This window comes from Protopterus annectens, chromosome 3.part0, assembly GCF_019279795.1.
Source record: "Protopterus annectens isolate FY-2018-M chromosome 3.part0, PAN1.0, whole genome shotgun sequence".
In the NCBI taxonomy this organism is placed as follows: domain Eukaryota; kingdom Metazoa; phylum Chordata; order Ceratodontiformes; family Protopteridae; genus Protopterus; species Protopterus annectens.
The window spans coordinates 386,792,018-386,808,252 of record NC_056731.1 but is presented as its reverse complement, the minus strand read 5'-3'; the positions used below and the strand labels follow the sequence as shown (position 1 = coordinate 386,808,252).

The 16,235-nt window shown below is 37.7% G+C and overlaps 1 protein-coding gene across 2 annotated transcripts in view; it reads left to right on the top strand.

Moving 5' to 3' along the window:
* The window catches only part of STARD3NL (STARD3 N-terminal like), a 695,992-nt gene that overhangs the window by 306,962 nt on the left and 372,795 nt on the right, over positions 1-16,235 (top strand). Inside the window, exon 2 of one of the 2 annotated variants that reach the window (XM_044064834.1) lies at positions 7,586-7,729. The exons of the other annotated variant lie outside the window; for it this stretch is intronic. The gene's annotated coding sequence lies outside the window, so the exon portion shown is untranslated. The remainder of the gene's footprint in view (positions 1-7,585; positions 7,730-16,235) is intronic. 2 annotated transcript variants of the gene reach the window in all.

The following is a 16,235-nucleotide window of genomic DNA, read 5'->3' as shown; positions in this document are numbered from 1 at the left end:
GGTGTTTGAGGTATAGTGATTGTGTTGATAACCTTCTCAGTGCCAGATATACTGGTTGGTGAGGGAGAGAGCATAGACTCTATCTTCTTTATGTAATTGCATCTCTCACAAATTGTGTTCCTAGGTGGTAGTAGTAGATGGTTGTCCGTGTACATGAGGCAGTTGCTACACTGTCTCATGATGCCCAGATCAACCAGGCTGGCAGGAGACGGGGCACCCATAAGCATACCTCTCAACCTCATAGTGCAAAAAATATAGAAAAAACAAAAATAAAAGGGGACAAAGACCCACAGTCACGGTTGGATTATAATTACTCCTCTCATAAGCTTAGAAAGTTGCTAGAATAACATTTTTTTTATTAATAAGCACTTACTGTACTAAAGGATATGAAGTCTGAAACTCAAATGCCTATCATTATGTACAAATTGTAGTCATCAAACAGTTTGCCAGAAAACCACAAATTGTATGAGGAAGATAACATATGTGTGATGCTGAAATGTGCACATTCTATAAAAATCTGGACAGTTGAGAGATACACATATAAGAAGCAACAACAAGACCATCCTGTAAAATCAGGAAATGTGACTCTTAGATATGAGATGGTTTGCTTTCTGCCTCCAAATGGATTATTTAGTCAAGTACTGGAGTTTGGTAAGGGATTTGCAATATTGACAGGCTTCGTTCCTTAGCTTGGTGAGAGATTTAAGCTATTTGGTGAGCCATTGAATTTGTTATTGTTTACAAAGGTGTTTTACCACAGGAAATAATCTGTTCTGGAATTGGAGTATTTGGATTAGGGGTGCAGTTGCTATTTTACTGTCTTGGATATTCAGTAGGGTAAACAGATAAAGACTTGTCAGATTTTTTTCCAGTTTAGTGATATTTTGTGTGGATTAGGTCTGAATGAGATCAGTTTGGGTGAAGATTTTAGAGACAGGTTACTGATCTGAAAGATGACTTGTGAGTGATCACTGAAGGTGTGTGTGGGGGGGAGAAAATAAAAATGCTTGACACAATTGATGGTTTACTAGTGATCAGCAAGTCAAAAGATGAGTGTTTTGAGTATAACTTTGAGCTGGGAGATTCTGTGATCAGCTGTGAGAAGTCCTTGTTATCTAGCTAATTAACAGTTATATGTTGTTGAAAGTTACACCTCTATCCGCCTATACACATATTTGCATTCCAAAGCACATTCTGGAAGATTAACTTAAAAAGCATAAAATAAATAGATGTAAATATTTTGTGAACAATAAAAGCTATAGAACTGTACAAATATCAATGTTATCACTAAGATGTATCCTATAAAGCGATAATAGTTCATTCATAGGAGCATCATGGTTGGTATATGTAGTGCTACGGAGTTATGAGAGTGAACATTGTTTGAAAGATAATCTCAACTAGACTGTTTTAAATGAGGGGGTTTTATTGAGTGAGAAAGATTTGTAGGATGAAGTGTTTTGGTACTTAGTTGACATGTTTTTAGCAGAAGGGTTGGGGGAGGTAAAGAGTGGGTAGAGAACAGTATGTATAAAGCTGCAGGCTTGGGGTGGCAGGGGAATTGGGGAAGGAAGGGGAGTGATGCAGGTGATATCTCCTGCAAGCTGATCCAGTAACTGCAGGTGTGTCTAGCGATGACTAGAAGCTGTTTAAGCATCATGGATGTGGTTCTGTTCAGTTTAAAGGGAAATGGACAATTGATACTTGGATGTTTTTGCTGTCCATGATAGTCTGTTGAAAGAAGGGCGGTAGGAGAGTGGAGAGATTGTAGTAACACACTCTAACACTCAAAACGTATAGGCAGGATGTTGTTATAAACTGTGTCAAACATTTACAAAGTATTGCAACTTTCATACTATTCCAAAATGAGATGTTTCATATCTTGCTTGGTTTTGCAAGTCATAATGCAAGTAAAAGCAGCAGCGTGAAGCACTAATGTCACTCACAGTGCAGTTTATCTGGGAGTTTCCTGTAACCGGTGAGGGGAATCCAGGATGACTATTATTACTATAACGTGGGAAGAGCAAAGCAGAGAGGGAATGTGTTTGTTAAAGAATAAAGTAATTCCAGAGATTAGCTAGCAATATTGGGAAGCAGTAGGTTTGGATTAGTGAAAGGTGAATATGATTGTTGCAGGGAAAGTAAATTAAGATGGAGAGTAGATAAATGTGGATGGTTATTATTATTGGGAAAGATTAAGAATAGGTGAAATGATGAAATATATGGCTACAGAAGTCAGGGAAGAGAAAACAGTAAATACAAAATTGAGAAAAAAAAATTACAAACAACAGTCCAGAAGAAAGTTGAAATTGCTTTTATAATATGACAGATTTTGTGAGAAACCATGACTCCCATAAACAAGTTGTGTAGCTCCAAGATGAAATTACCCTTTATGCTGGCACATGAAAGTGCTGTGTCTATCCAAAAAGAAAAATGTCAGCCTGAATGACTATGAAGGAAAATCAGTTAGATATTGATAGCTTAAGGCATAGACCCTTACCAAAGGTGTCAAAACATTAATCTCTCTCTTTCTCTCTCTTAAACTGTACAACCACCTGGTAACTGACCCCTCCAAGATATGGCGATGTTTACTGACTTTTCTACATCAACATTACTACTACTAGCTATAATCCCATTGCTTTTTGCATTTTTTTCTTCTTGTGAATTACCCACTATCTTAAAGGAGTGAAAGACTGAGTCATTAAATAAAGTCATTAAGAATTCAGTCACTGGCAACATGGTTACTTACTTAACCAAATTAAAGGCCATATCTGCATGTATTTATTAGACTCTAAATCAAGGATATGTGTCCAGCATTTGGAATGTGCACGTATTATTCTACTGCACAAATGGAGTGACAGCAGAACCAGAGGACGTTATAGACAGTAAGCTTAACATGTGTATTGGACAAATAGTGTGAAAGGGTATTAGTCAAATGCATATTGGCAAGCAATTTCACAATAAAAGACATTAACCACCATGGCTTTACCTGAAGGAGATTGTGTACTGCAAACTTGTTATGATTCTATGCAAATATAATTGGTGCAGTGGACAGTAGTTTACCAGTAGACATTATGTTCTTAGATTAAGCCAAAACTTTAGACATGGTACCTCTCTTTACCATTGTATCCATACTGACTGAATGCCACATCAATCTGTTCACAATGCATCTCTGGTTAAAAGACAGGAAGTCATGTCAAAATGAGGATTACGTTATTGAACTGGACATCATGCCTCATAATCAGGATCACATTATCAAACATATTTGTTGTTCAGAAAAACATCTGTGAGTTTAGTACTGATGGACTTTCTATTCAATGTCTTCATTTCTTCTATTCTAAATAAGCAAAAGCACTTAGGAATCTAAGTCCCCAGCCAACACTAGTGGGTATGGTGTCCACAACTAAGGTGAATAAAAACCATCTATGGTCCCACTTAGACAAACGTTGTAACTGGTCAAGTAATAACCAAACACTGTTCAATAGCTATAAATGCAACGTAATACATTTAGCAAGCTTAGACAGTAAGTACCTGTAGACATTGAACCTGGAACTTTTGGCTTGTTCTACCTAGTTAGAAATCTTTTTGTTACAGTAAACAACAAATTGGCATTTGACATGCAAACTGTTATGATGTTTAGAAAATGCCATTGCATCTTTGCATCTAGTTTGAGATCCATTTTTTCAGCATACAAGCGAATCCTGCTCGCTTTTTAAGAACTTTGTTAGATGAGTGCTAGACTTTTGCGCCTATGCTACTAGTGATGTTAAGTGCTTAGAAAGAGCTGGAAAGTGTTACACAAAACAAATAACAGACCGTAAAGATTATTGTTAGGATTTAAGTCTAAATGAACAGAAGTTGCATTCATTCATTCATTACTACTTATTTTGGAGTGATTTGACTTGGGCTTGTAGGTGTTGTTAAAAGACTGTTTACACTCTACGACGGGTGTTAGCCTGTTTACACTCTACGACGGGTGTTAGCTTCTCCTCCCCTACTGTCAACCCAAGAAATAACTTTCTGACACTTGTTATACAAAGATTTCTTAGAAGTAAGGAAAAACATACTTTTTTCCAAACTAGAATTGCAAGGGCATGGAACATTTTACCATTACCAGCTAGAAAGTCTAAGTCACTCAGCCAGATCAATGTGTCACATGGTGAAAAGTCTCTGTGACCAAGTCTGCATGGACTAGGGCTCTTCATAACCTCTCATGAGGTCTTGAGCCTTCCAGTAACATTGTGGTTTGTAACTGTTCTATGTCTGGCAGCACCATATGCTTCTCATGTATAATAAAGCATAGCATTTTACTCTGCTTTAATTCATGTTTTAGGTGTTAAGTGATTACCAGTTCGTTTTAGAGTACTTTGTCTGGACCTTTTTATCATACTTAGTAAGACCTATACAGCTTTGCAATTCATATAGCTTACCAGTATGCAACAGCTGGATGAGTAAACGATTTCTTTCTGCGAGAAACAGCACAGCATAATTGAACATTTCTATGCAGTATGGTACTGCTGTTAGCATCAACTATCTATTTTACTAGTATGACAAAAGCTATATTTATTTTATTTATTTATTTAACATTTGTTTACCAGGAAAGTCCAACTTGGAATCAGTCAATTTTCAGTGGAGGCCTGGGGAGAAACGCTCCAAATGCATGTCTTTGTATATTATTTATTATGTAGTACGATGATTATGCTTTGAGTTTGAGAAGACAAATTCGTTAAACACCTTTCTGACATAAAAAAAGCTGTATGTGACACAAAAAGGTTTAGCACTTCAGTTTCACACTAGAATGTAAATAGTGTCCACCACAAAACAGCAGCAGGGAAATTCAAACAGCTTTAAAGGTAATAATACTTTGTGCTGTTACATTTTTATAAAACAAACTTTTCAAGAAAGCCACAGGCAAACTCCAACCAATGTGTTAGTTGCTTTTAATCAATGCACACTTCCGTTCGACTCCCTGGCCGAACGTCCTCAGACTGCAAATAAATTTCATCTAAAAACATTCCAGTAAAATATAACATAACAAAACCACATGCTTCAACACCACCAATGGTAGTGCACAGCCCTCACATTAATCAACACAATAATTGTTATCACCTCTCCACCCTGGATGTTTGTAAAGGCTGATAGGTGCCAACAATTATTGTGTTGATTAATGTGAGGGCTGTGCACTACCATTGGTGGTGTTGAAGCATGTGATTTTGTTATGTTATATTTTACTGGAATGTTTTTAGATAAAATTTTTTTGCAGTCTGAGGAAGTTCGGTCAGGGAGTCGAACGGAAGTGTGCATTGATTAAAAGCAACTAACACATCAGTTGGAGTTTGCCTGTGGCTTTCTTGACAAGTTTGTTTTTTAAGTAGTTTTAGTTTGTTTTTGTACTCTCACATTTTTATAACAGCTTTTATAACTGTCACAAAAGACGATACATTTCATTTCTGGCCACTGCTTGTAAAACAGCATTACTTGTGTAGCAGGTGATAGAGTTGTGATCTTCTTCATACTTTTACTTTACATTTTTTCTTACTGTCCTGTGATATATTAGAACAGCTAAACCTCCATGATGTGCTGTTCTAGAGTTTTTAAAGCTGTGAAACACTTAGCACTCCTCCCCCTCTCTCTCTGACATTGTTTGTCTCTTTACCTGAAAGTACAGTGGGCTTATTCTCTGATCATAATGAAGTAAATAGATGTTTGTAAAATTAATTTACCTCGAGTTTAGCTTTACTTGAGGTAAATGTCTTGACATCTGTTAGGAAATGATATATAACGGAGACTGTACAACTTAACTAGTTGGTTTAGGCACAGAAGGGGACCATGATAATTTCCTGAAGGTAACAGTTCTCAACATGGGATTCATCAAATCCATTTAAACTGGACATCATAGGCATCCCCTCAAGTAAATAAGCATTTTTCTGATGTTCAACATTCTCAGACTATTTCATATTTAGTTGGGATGTACATGGTGACAGTTCCCTCTCAGAAGATTTTGATTTTTGTAAGGTTTAGCGAAACAGATTTCAGCCTTGTTTATTCAATCAAGTATCGTTGCCATGTAATATACTCATCAAAAAGGGATGCTCTTGTTTCTGGATGTTATAGTCTGCATGTTGTCTTTATGCAGTGCCTTAATGCTTTGGGAGGAATGAGTAATACTGACAGAAAAGGTTACTTTTCCAGGATTTGAGTATTTGTTGCCCATTGATACCATGTATTGTTCATCAGGTCTGAGCCTGAAAAAGGTCTTGTTGGATAAGTGTTTTACTGTGGTCAACAAATCTAACTAACTAAAGTCACCCCCAAATTTCCCTTATTTAATTGTGTGTTGGATGTGACTACTTAATCTGGTATTCGGTATTGTTTGTATTTTAAAAAGTCTACCTTAGACTATGAAATAGAAGTCCTATCTTACTAATGTCAGATAGCATCATACAAAAGTATGCAATAGTTTATGCATGTGTTCAGCAAGGGGGGGGGGTGGCACCTTTTACACAGGGTACGGAACAAGTGTAATAATAATAATAATAATAATAATAATAATAATAATAATAATAATAATGCCTAAAGTCACAAATGCAGGAACCCAGTAAAGGAAAAGTCATAAAAATATAACCAGTAACAGTGCAAGTTGATTATATGTACTAGTAATCTTTACCATCCATAATTAAACATTTCATGGAGGGGTGTCTGTGTAAGCTACAAACACCAATTGTTTAAAGAAAAAAAGGGACCTCACCTTAGGCTGTTAATGAAAGTTTATATCAAGTTTAGGCGGGAGAAAAGTCATGAGTGATTCAATACATTGCTAATGCTTTAACTACTTCTACCAGATGATGTTCTGATCATTAGCCCCTCTGTCAACTACTAATTTATTTCTTAAAGAGGGGCGTATGAAGTTTTCTTAATTCTGGTGTGGGTCTCCTGATTTTCTTAATCATGCTGGATGACAATTTTTCTACTAATCCTGCCGTGAGTCTCAAGGTCTTTGTCCTGGTGGTGGCCTCTTGACTTATTTAATTCTTCTGTTAGCCTATTGACAGTGAATGCTATTATATGCCAAAGTCTGTTACTGACACTACAAGTTATATATCACAAGTAGGACTTAAACTGCTTGCTTGTTTGCCTTTTCTGACAGATGAGCTCAGTGGGCAGTACGTGTGCAAACAGAGAGGCATGTAGTACTGTCTTGCCCAGCCATTTTCTAAGTTTTGTGTATCTTAGTTGATGGGATTTGACTAGAGTTCTGAAAGGTGTGCTACGAGAGTCATACAAGTAGCCATGGCAAAATATTTTATTGTTTGCCTGCATGTTTCCTGCCTTTGTGCAGCACCTACTCACTACAGAATGTTTGGAGGCATCCGCTTAATAATTTACATGGTAAAGCTGCTAACATTTTATTTTCTAGATATTAAACAAGATTGTATCCTTCTCTTTTACAAAAATGTCTCATCCATCAATTCTGATGGGTGTGCTGACTAATATTTGTAATTATTCTTGTGTTGCTTTAACTTGCTGTTTTCTGATAAATCGTTAACCTTTTACAGTTTTTGATGAGTTATATATGTCTCATTTACAGCATGTCATAAAATAAAAAGGAAAGAACAAGTGAATCACAGTTTGTGATCATCACGTGTAGAGCATTTATTGACAAAACTGACTAAAGGCTGATAAGACATAACTGCTACAGACTCAGGATCAGCCCAAGGAATGAATGAATTTGGTGAGTAAATTATAGGATTGAATCAGTACTAATATTCTGACTTCAGAATTACTCAAAATACAGCACACTAGAGCTCATAGAGGCTATTTGCTTACTTAACTACTATTATATATAATACCACAGTTTTTTTTTTCTTTGCTATTTAAGAGGGGAAAAGAATTCCTCTGTTTATCTCAACAGACATGTTTGCCCTGAGTATGCTATGGAGGGCAAAGCTAAGGTTCCATTCAATTTTACTCATAGTGTCAGTTGTTTAACTGGCTCCCCTGCTAGCACGTGTGTATACATACTGTCCATTTACAGTAGACAGTAGTCCTTAAATAGTACAGTAGTGTAGAATCCTAAAAATACAGAAACATTCCTACAATGGGCACAGGCCAGGCCCAGGGGGAGGATGCCCCCCCCTGTTGTAGAAGGAAATAGTAGTCCACAAAAATCACTAAAACTGATAGGCCAAAGAAGAGTCACAAAGTCGAGAAAGTGGACTATTGAGGATAAGAAAGAAATTATGTATTGGTACTATTATGCATGAAGCAGAGAATTTCCAGACACAATATATACAAAATGATTAAGAGGGAAATTAGAGGAAAGAAAAATACTTCCACAAGAAAAACTATCAGAAGCTTCAAATAAAAAATTACAGATTTGTGAAAAACAGTATATAGATCAAGAAACTTTGATCTGTTTTGAAAAAGAAGCATCCGAGAAAGTGCAAAAATATAAACAACAAAACTTAGAGATTATTGAAAAGTATAAAAAAGAAATATGGACATGGGAAAGAGAGATTTGATATGGTGCAATATTTATGCAAAGAAGAAAGCCAAATTAATCAATGTAAAGAAGGCAGCCCCAAAGATATTTGAAGAGAAATACAGGGAAAGGCATCCAGGTATGGAAAATTTCAGAATAAAAAATATCACAAAGAGGGAATGTAGAAAAGAAGATTAGTAAAGTAGAAGTTAAAAAGAGAAGCTGAAGTTATGGAGTGAAGGATTTGTTGCATATGATCTAACACAGGTTACATCACAGCATGATGGAATGAGTCCCTAAAGTAAGGAGAAGCTGGAAGATCAGGAGACATCTGAATAAGAAATATGGACATGGGAAAGAAAAAGAGATTTAATATGGTGCAATATTTATGCAAAGGAGAAAGCAAAATCAATAGAAAAAGAACAGCACCAAATACATTTGAAGAGGAATACAGGCAAAGGACTCCAGACAAGGAAAACTTTACAATACAAAAAATAAGAAGACAAAGAGGAAAAGTAGAAAAAGAGATTAGCAATGGAGAAATTAAAGAAACAGAAACTGAGGTTATGGAGTACCTGTGAAGTGAAGGAATCAGTGTAGAAAATCTAATTCAAAAAGCACCACAACAGGATAGATCAATAGATATATATATTAAGAGGAAACCAGTGGAATGGGAAGCAATTGGTCAGGTGCCATATGAAGATATTTAGGTTCATAGGTAGGTACTAGGCTATCGGCCCTAGGGCCCATACAAGCCTAGCCAAAAAATGTACCCTGGCTTTTGCCACCCAAGAAAATTATTTTCCTGTGCCCCTGTCGAGCAGAGCCACAGAAGTGATCCGCGGGGTGAATTTCCCATTTCCCATCCAATCATCAAGATTTTTCTTAAAGAGTGCTAATGAGGAGCTCTGTTTGACATAGATAGGTAGTCTGTTCCAGAGTATGGGAAGTCTCTGGGACAGAAATCTATCTCTCCAGCATGTTCTTTTTATTGTGGTGACAAGGTTAAGGTCCCTAGAGCATGTAGCTCGGAGGGATTGGGATTTCTTTAAGTGGTGCATGTCCAACAGCTCTGGGTTTGACATAGCTTTGTATGTTAGGCAGAGCTCACTCCTGAGTAGGTGATATGCGATGCAGTAAAGCTGTAGTTTTTTGAGATGGTCTGCATAGGGCATCTGTTTGAGGCCAGTAATCCTCTTTGTGAGGTATTTCTGTGGTCTTTCCAGTTGTTGTATATGTCTTGTGAGGTACATACCAAAAGGGGCGTTGTACTCTATAATGGGTCTAATGAGTGATGAGTAGAGGGGAACAATGACCTCTTTTTTTCTGGATGAGAATCCTTTTGTGATGAGATGAGCCACGTAGAAGGATTTCCTGACCACTGTGGCAATGTGATTATCAAAGGAGAGACTACTGTCCACCTGTGTCCCAAGGTCTCTTATCACATTTTCGGCATTAAGTAGACTACCAGCTATGTGGTAGTTCATGGGTACAGAGTTTTTACCAAAGGGGATGACAATACACTTTTTGGCATTGAGCTTCAGGCCATGGCTTTGACACCAGGCATCTGTCTCAGTGAGGTCCTTTTGTAGTTCGTCCACATTGTTAGGAGTTTCGATTATGGCTCTTAGTTTGCAGTCATCTGCAAACTTTGTTAGCCAAAGACCTTCTGTGTTGACCTGCACTTCAGAGAAGTAGATACCAAACAGGAGAGGACCCAGGACTGAACCCTGTGGTACTCCACTTGTCACTGGTCTGATGTCGGATTTGGAATCCGCTACTTTCACAGTGTGGGTTCTGTCCGTGAGCCAGTTGGCAGCCCATCTTGTGACATAGGGATTTATACCTAGTTTAGTGAGCTTATCTATAATTCCAGAGTGGGGATGGTGTGAAAGCCTTGGCGAGATCTAGATAAGCTGTGTGAACCATTTTACCCTCATCTATGGCTTTGGTGACTGCTTCAAAGAAGTCAATCAGGTTTAGGAGACATGATCTGCCTTTTACAAATCCAAACTAAGTAGGGTCCAGAGTTTTGAGATTACCAATGTCTTTGTTTATGAGTTCCACGATGATACATTCCATGGCCTTGCAGACCAGGCTCGTCAGACTAATGGGGCGGTAGTTCCCGGGGTCCGTCTTGGCTCCCCCTTTGTGGAGTGGGATAACTGTCGTGGTGCGCCATTCAGTGGGTACAAAGCCTGAGGTGAGGCCATGATTGAACATGGTACTTAGGTAAGGTGCCAGTTCATTCTGTAGTTCATGTAGAACACAGCCTGGGATATTGTCAGGTCCCATGGATGCTGTGTTCTTGGCTTTGGAGAGTGTGTTTTTTACCTGTGCAGCTGTGATTATAGGAACTTTGCATTCTTCCGGTATAGAGATGGGCCCTCTAGGGGGTGAGAGGGGGGTAAAGTTAGCACTGAACCTATCTGCTAGGATGTTGGCAATATCAGTTGGTTCTGTATATTTAGTGCCATTATGCTGTAACTCAGAACAGATCTGAGTGTTCCCATTTAGATTCTTGACATAGCTATAAAATGCTTTGTGGTTGTCTTTAGAGTCAGTGGCAATATTGTTTTCGTAACTAGCTTTGTAGGATTTTATGAAGGATCGCAGCTTCTTAGTGAGGTTGACCAGGGAGTTCCTCCAGTCATGGGATTTTACTCTTTTTTGCAACAGTTTCTTTCTTCTGTTGTAGAGTTTGTTTATGGCAAAGGACCACCAGATTGGCTTCCTTTTTTTGGAGGATAACATCTTGGTTCTATTAGGGATAGCATGATCCATACACTTGTGTAAGTGCTTATAAAGTGCATTTGTGTAGGATTTGGCAGTCATACCTCTATTGTCCATCTGCATGGGTGTCATGATGTTTGCCACTTCTGTCTTAAGAAGTGTGAAGTTGGCTTTTGAGAAGTTTTTTACTATGGTTTCCCTAATTGGGGCTGGGGATGGGATGTGGATGTCTAGGCTGATTAGCTTGTGGTTGGATCTGACCAACGAGGAATTGACCTCTGGTGTGGAACACCAGTTTCCCATGTTGGTAATGACCAGGTCTAGGATATTGCTGCCCCTGGTGGGGGTGTGAATAAGTTGATCCAAGGCGTTGGAATTTATGAATTCTAGAAAACGTTGAGCAAAAGAGTTGGTACATGACTAGTTTTCCCAGTTAATGGTGGGGTAGTTGAAATCGCCCATTATTAGGGTGTTGTACCCTAATACTTTCCAGTGTATCAAAAAATGAGGAGTGTAAATCCTGGGACATGGTGGGGGGGGGGTCTGTAGCAAGCTACAATTTGGATTGCGGTCTTGCCCAGAGTTAGTTGCACTTGGATAATCTCGGATGCATTATGCTGTGCAACTAGCCTGGAGGTGTAGATATCCTTAATGAATATGGACACGCCTCCGCCTTTAGTGCTTCTTTCTGGGTTAGGTGGCCGAAAGGTGTGGTATGAATTGAAGCCTGGTAATGCAGGGGTGCTCTCTGGAGCTTTGAACCAGGTCTCTGTCACTGCACAGATGTCAATCTTCTCCATTTTAAGGAGTGCCTCGAGTGAGTGCATTTTGAGGTTTAGACTTCTAGCATTGAGTAGCATTACCCTCAGATTTTGCTTGCTTGTACCTGTTACGGTGGTGAATTTGTCATTTTGGAGCCTTCCACAGGAAACTAGTATAAATGTTCACTTGAAGCTGGATAGCAAGGGAAAGAACAGGAAACTGTGGAAAGTCTGATGCAGTCAATGTTGAGGAGTGATAGGCCAGTGAGTTCCCATATTACAGAGCAGTGGATGACACAGGATGCAATTGAAGAGAATGTGCCACAGGAAGATGCTATAGAACTTTCTATAGAATGCTTGCAGAAAATGGAAAATAAAAAATGTGCCTTCAGTTTAGAAGAAAATGAGCTAAGAGAAGAATTGTTTGATTTAATAGACATAGATAGACATATTAAGATCAATGAAAGAAATAGATTGCAGAAGGTCAATAAAATTCAAAAAGTCAGAAGTTTGATAAAACAAATAAACACAGTTATTAGGAGTGTGCATAGAGAGCCGTGCGTTATAACAGACGTAAACAGGATATGTTACTGTGCAGCTAAATTATTAACCAATAAAGTTCTACCACAAGAACACAGGGTAGTGAGGCAAAGGAAGGGGAGAAATCAAATACCATCATGGAAGTATCGAATAGAGAAAGCTATAAAGCAATTAAGACAAGAAGTGTCAGTGTTAGAGGAGTACAGAAGAGGGAACAGATCAACAAAAATACTAAAGATAGACGTGATAAAAGCAACGCACAGTATTAGAACAGATCAGGATCTATCATGCACTATTGCAAATAACAAACTAAAAGTCTCAGCACAAACAGAAAAACTTAAAAGATATGTAGAAAAATATAAAGGAAAACTACAAAATAAGCAGTTTATTTATGACCCAAACAAGTTTTATAGAGAATTGGGAAACAATGTAAAAGGAATTGAAAGACCACCAAAAAAAGAAGAAATAGATACATTTTTGAGAAGTATTTATGAAGATCCTGTGGAACATAATCAAGATGCTAAATGAATAGAAGAAGTAAAAGAAAGAATAAGAAGTTTAAAGGTACAGGATATGAAATGGGATGAAGAAGCAGCCAGAGAGAATGAAACAAAGTTAAGAAAAGCCTCTAATTGGAAAATCCCAGGCCCACATGCAGTGCCTAACATTTGGCTAAAATTATTAACCTCTTTGCAGGAAGATTTAGCCATGAGTAAAAACTATTTATACATGCACCATGAACAGACACTGACTTGGCTAACAACAGGAAAAATAATGCTCCTACTTAAGCGTGAACCTGCAAGTTACCCTAAAAATTATAGACCAATAACTTGCCTGCCAACAACATATAAACTATACATGGGAACTGATGCTGACAGAGTTTATAGTCATTTAGAAGAAAACTCAATTATGACATTAGAACAAAAGGGCAATAAATGAAAGTCATATGGAACAAAGGATCATTTGTTGGTAAATAAAGTCATAGTGGAGAACTGCAAAAAGGGGAAGAATCTAAGTATGGCATGGATAGACTACAAAAAAGCACTTGACAGCATCCCACATTCATGGATAAAAGAGCGCTTAAAAATGTATAAGATACACACTACACTGATCAACTATATTACAGTGACCATAAAACAGTGGCAGACCACTTTGCAATTAAGCCATGATAAAGGACAAATTATTATCCCAGGGATACAAATTCAAAGGGGGATACTCCAGGGTGACTCCCTGTCACTGCTCCTATTCTGCCTTGACCTTAACTCATTAAGCTGTCTACTTAACAGCTTAGGCCATGGCTATAATTTGGCTCATATAAAACAACAAAGTGTAAAGACTACCCACCTTCTCTTTGTCAATGATTTAAAACTAGATAGCTCATCAGAAGAGGAATTGAAGCACAACTGCAGGTTGTCAAAACTTTTTCAGATGAGATAAGAATGTTATTTGGTCTTGATAAATGTGTAAAAGCAACCTTTAAAGCAGGAAAACAGCAGCACCAGGAAAACATCAGTTTGGGACAAGAATGTGATGTAAAAGAACTAGAGCAAGAGGGAGTGTATAAATACTTGGGAACTGATAAAGGATCAACAATAAAGCATGAACAAATGAGAATAAAACTTAGTGAGGAATACTTTAGAAGACTTAAATTAATCCTGAAAACAGCACTGACATCTAGGGACAAAATCCAAGCTATAAACCAATTTACTCTTCCTGTCCTAACTTACAGTTTTGGAGTGATTGACTAGCCCCAAAACATGTTGGATAGAGTAGATAGGAAAAAAGAAGGATGCTTCATGCTCACCAAATGATTTATAAAAATCAGTGCATACCAAGATTATATATTCCCCATTCCGAAGGAGGGATGGGCCTCCTTGAAATTGATTACATGTATAGATCTGCAATCATGGAACTCCACACATATCTGCTGACCTCACAAGACCCAAATGTAGTGAAAGTTTTGAAACATGAGGAGAATAAATCTAAGATGACTTCTCTAATTTATCTAGCAGAAGCATATCGGCATCAAGCAGGACTGGAAATCAAACCAGAAGTGGATAAAAATCAGGCAGCAACTGAATGTGCCATAAAACAAAAGAAAGAATATAAGGTGAAGGACCAGATGAGAAGGCAAGAAATGTGGAAAATGCATAAATATAGTTGCAAGTATAGAAAACGTCTGGAAGAACCTCATGTTGATCAGGAATGAATGTAGGAATGTTTAAGGAAAGGCAAATTCAAACCAAGAGATGAAAAGTTAATATTGGCCGTCCAAGATAGTGGGCTGCGTACATGTTCATTTACAAAGTCCATTGAACATGTGGGAGAAACAGACAAATGTAGGTTTTGTAAAACAGAATTGGAAACATTTGCACACCTTGTTGCTGGTTGTGATATACTAATGGCAGAAGGACTGTATACTGAAAGGCATAATAATGTGGCAAGACTATTGCACTGGAGATTGTGCAAACATTATGGTACTGAAGTGGCTGAAAAACACTGGAAACATGAACCACAAAACAACATAGAAAATGATGACTTGTACATCACATGGGATCATCCGTTACCAACAGTTCAAAAGATAGATGCTAGAAAACTGTATATAATGGTTCATGAAAAGAAGACAAAAGTAACACTGATCATTGAAATTGCCACACCCAGTGACTACAGTGTCTTGTGTACAGAGAGACAAAGTCATAAAATGTCAAGATTTGCAGGCAGAAATGAGAGCAATATGGAAGAAAGATGCCCAGACTCTCTTATGACATGTTGGTTGAAAGTTAGGTCACTGTTCATATAATTTCCCAAATCTTGAACAACTGGATGAACTCTTAAGGGTGTATTATCAATCTGGAAGGTTCCTGAGGTAAATGACTTCCTAAAGGATTTAATAATGCATTTATACAGTACAGTTATGCTCCTCCACACATCCAAGTCCTTTATTTTCATTTTTACTTTTAAGTGGGAAAATCTTTGTGCTAAACCCACATTAAATCACAAAAATTACATGGCAGAATTGTGCAATTTAATAGCTGTCATGAGTGTCAATTACTTGATCTCCTTGAAGTTGTCATGACTAGGCTAGATGTATACGACAACACCTGAAGAGAAGAAGTTCTGAACAAGGGAGTTTTATCAGCAGCAAGTGTTTTGCAACCTTTTTTAAAATTCTGAAAACAAAAAATAATGAAAAATGCACACGATAGCATAATTTCAGCTGAACTGGCTTTCCTGAATGCCAAAACAAACAATAGAATGTGTGATTTAGAAGTTTTCCACTCCTTGAAGGATGCTGTTAACCGTGCTACTACTGAAGCAAGGTGTAAAGAACCACAACGCATATCAGATTTTTCAGGGTATATCTTCCTCCATGTTTAAAGATCAAGTGGGATAGGTGGGCCTTAGATTTTGTTAATATCAGTGGTACTGATGATAATACATGAATCCCAACAACCTCTGTCTATGTCCATTACAGAGCATGACAATTTTCTGACCAAATTCTAGGCTACAAACATTCATGAAAATACATTTGTTATGGGGAACTTTAACTACCTAAATATAGACTATGTCAACTGCTCATAGATTTCATATATCTTCCAAACTCATTGAGTTTTATGACCACTTATACATTGCCGTGCCCTCCCTCAAGGCATACCTCTTTTCGCCAGGAGGACAATACCAGTCAATACCAGATTAAATTTGTGGATACTCATCCAGTCGCC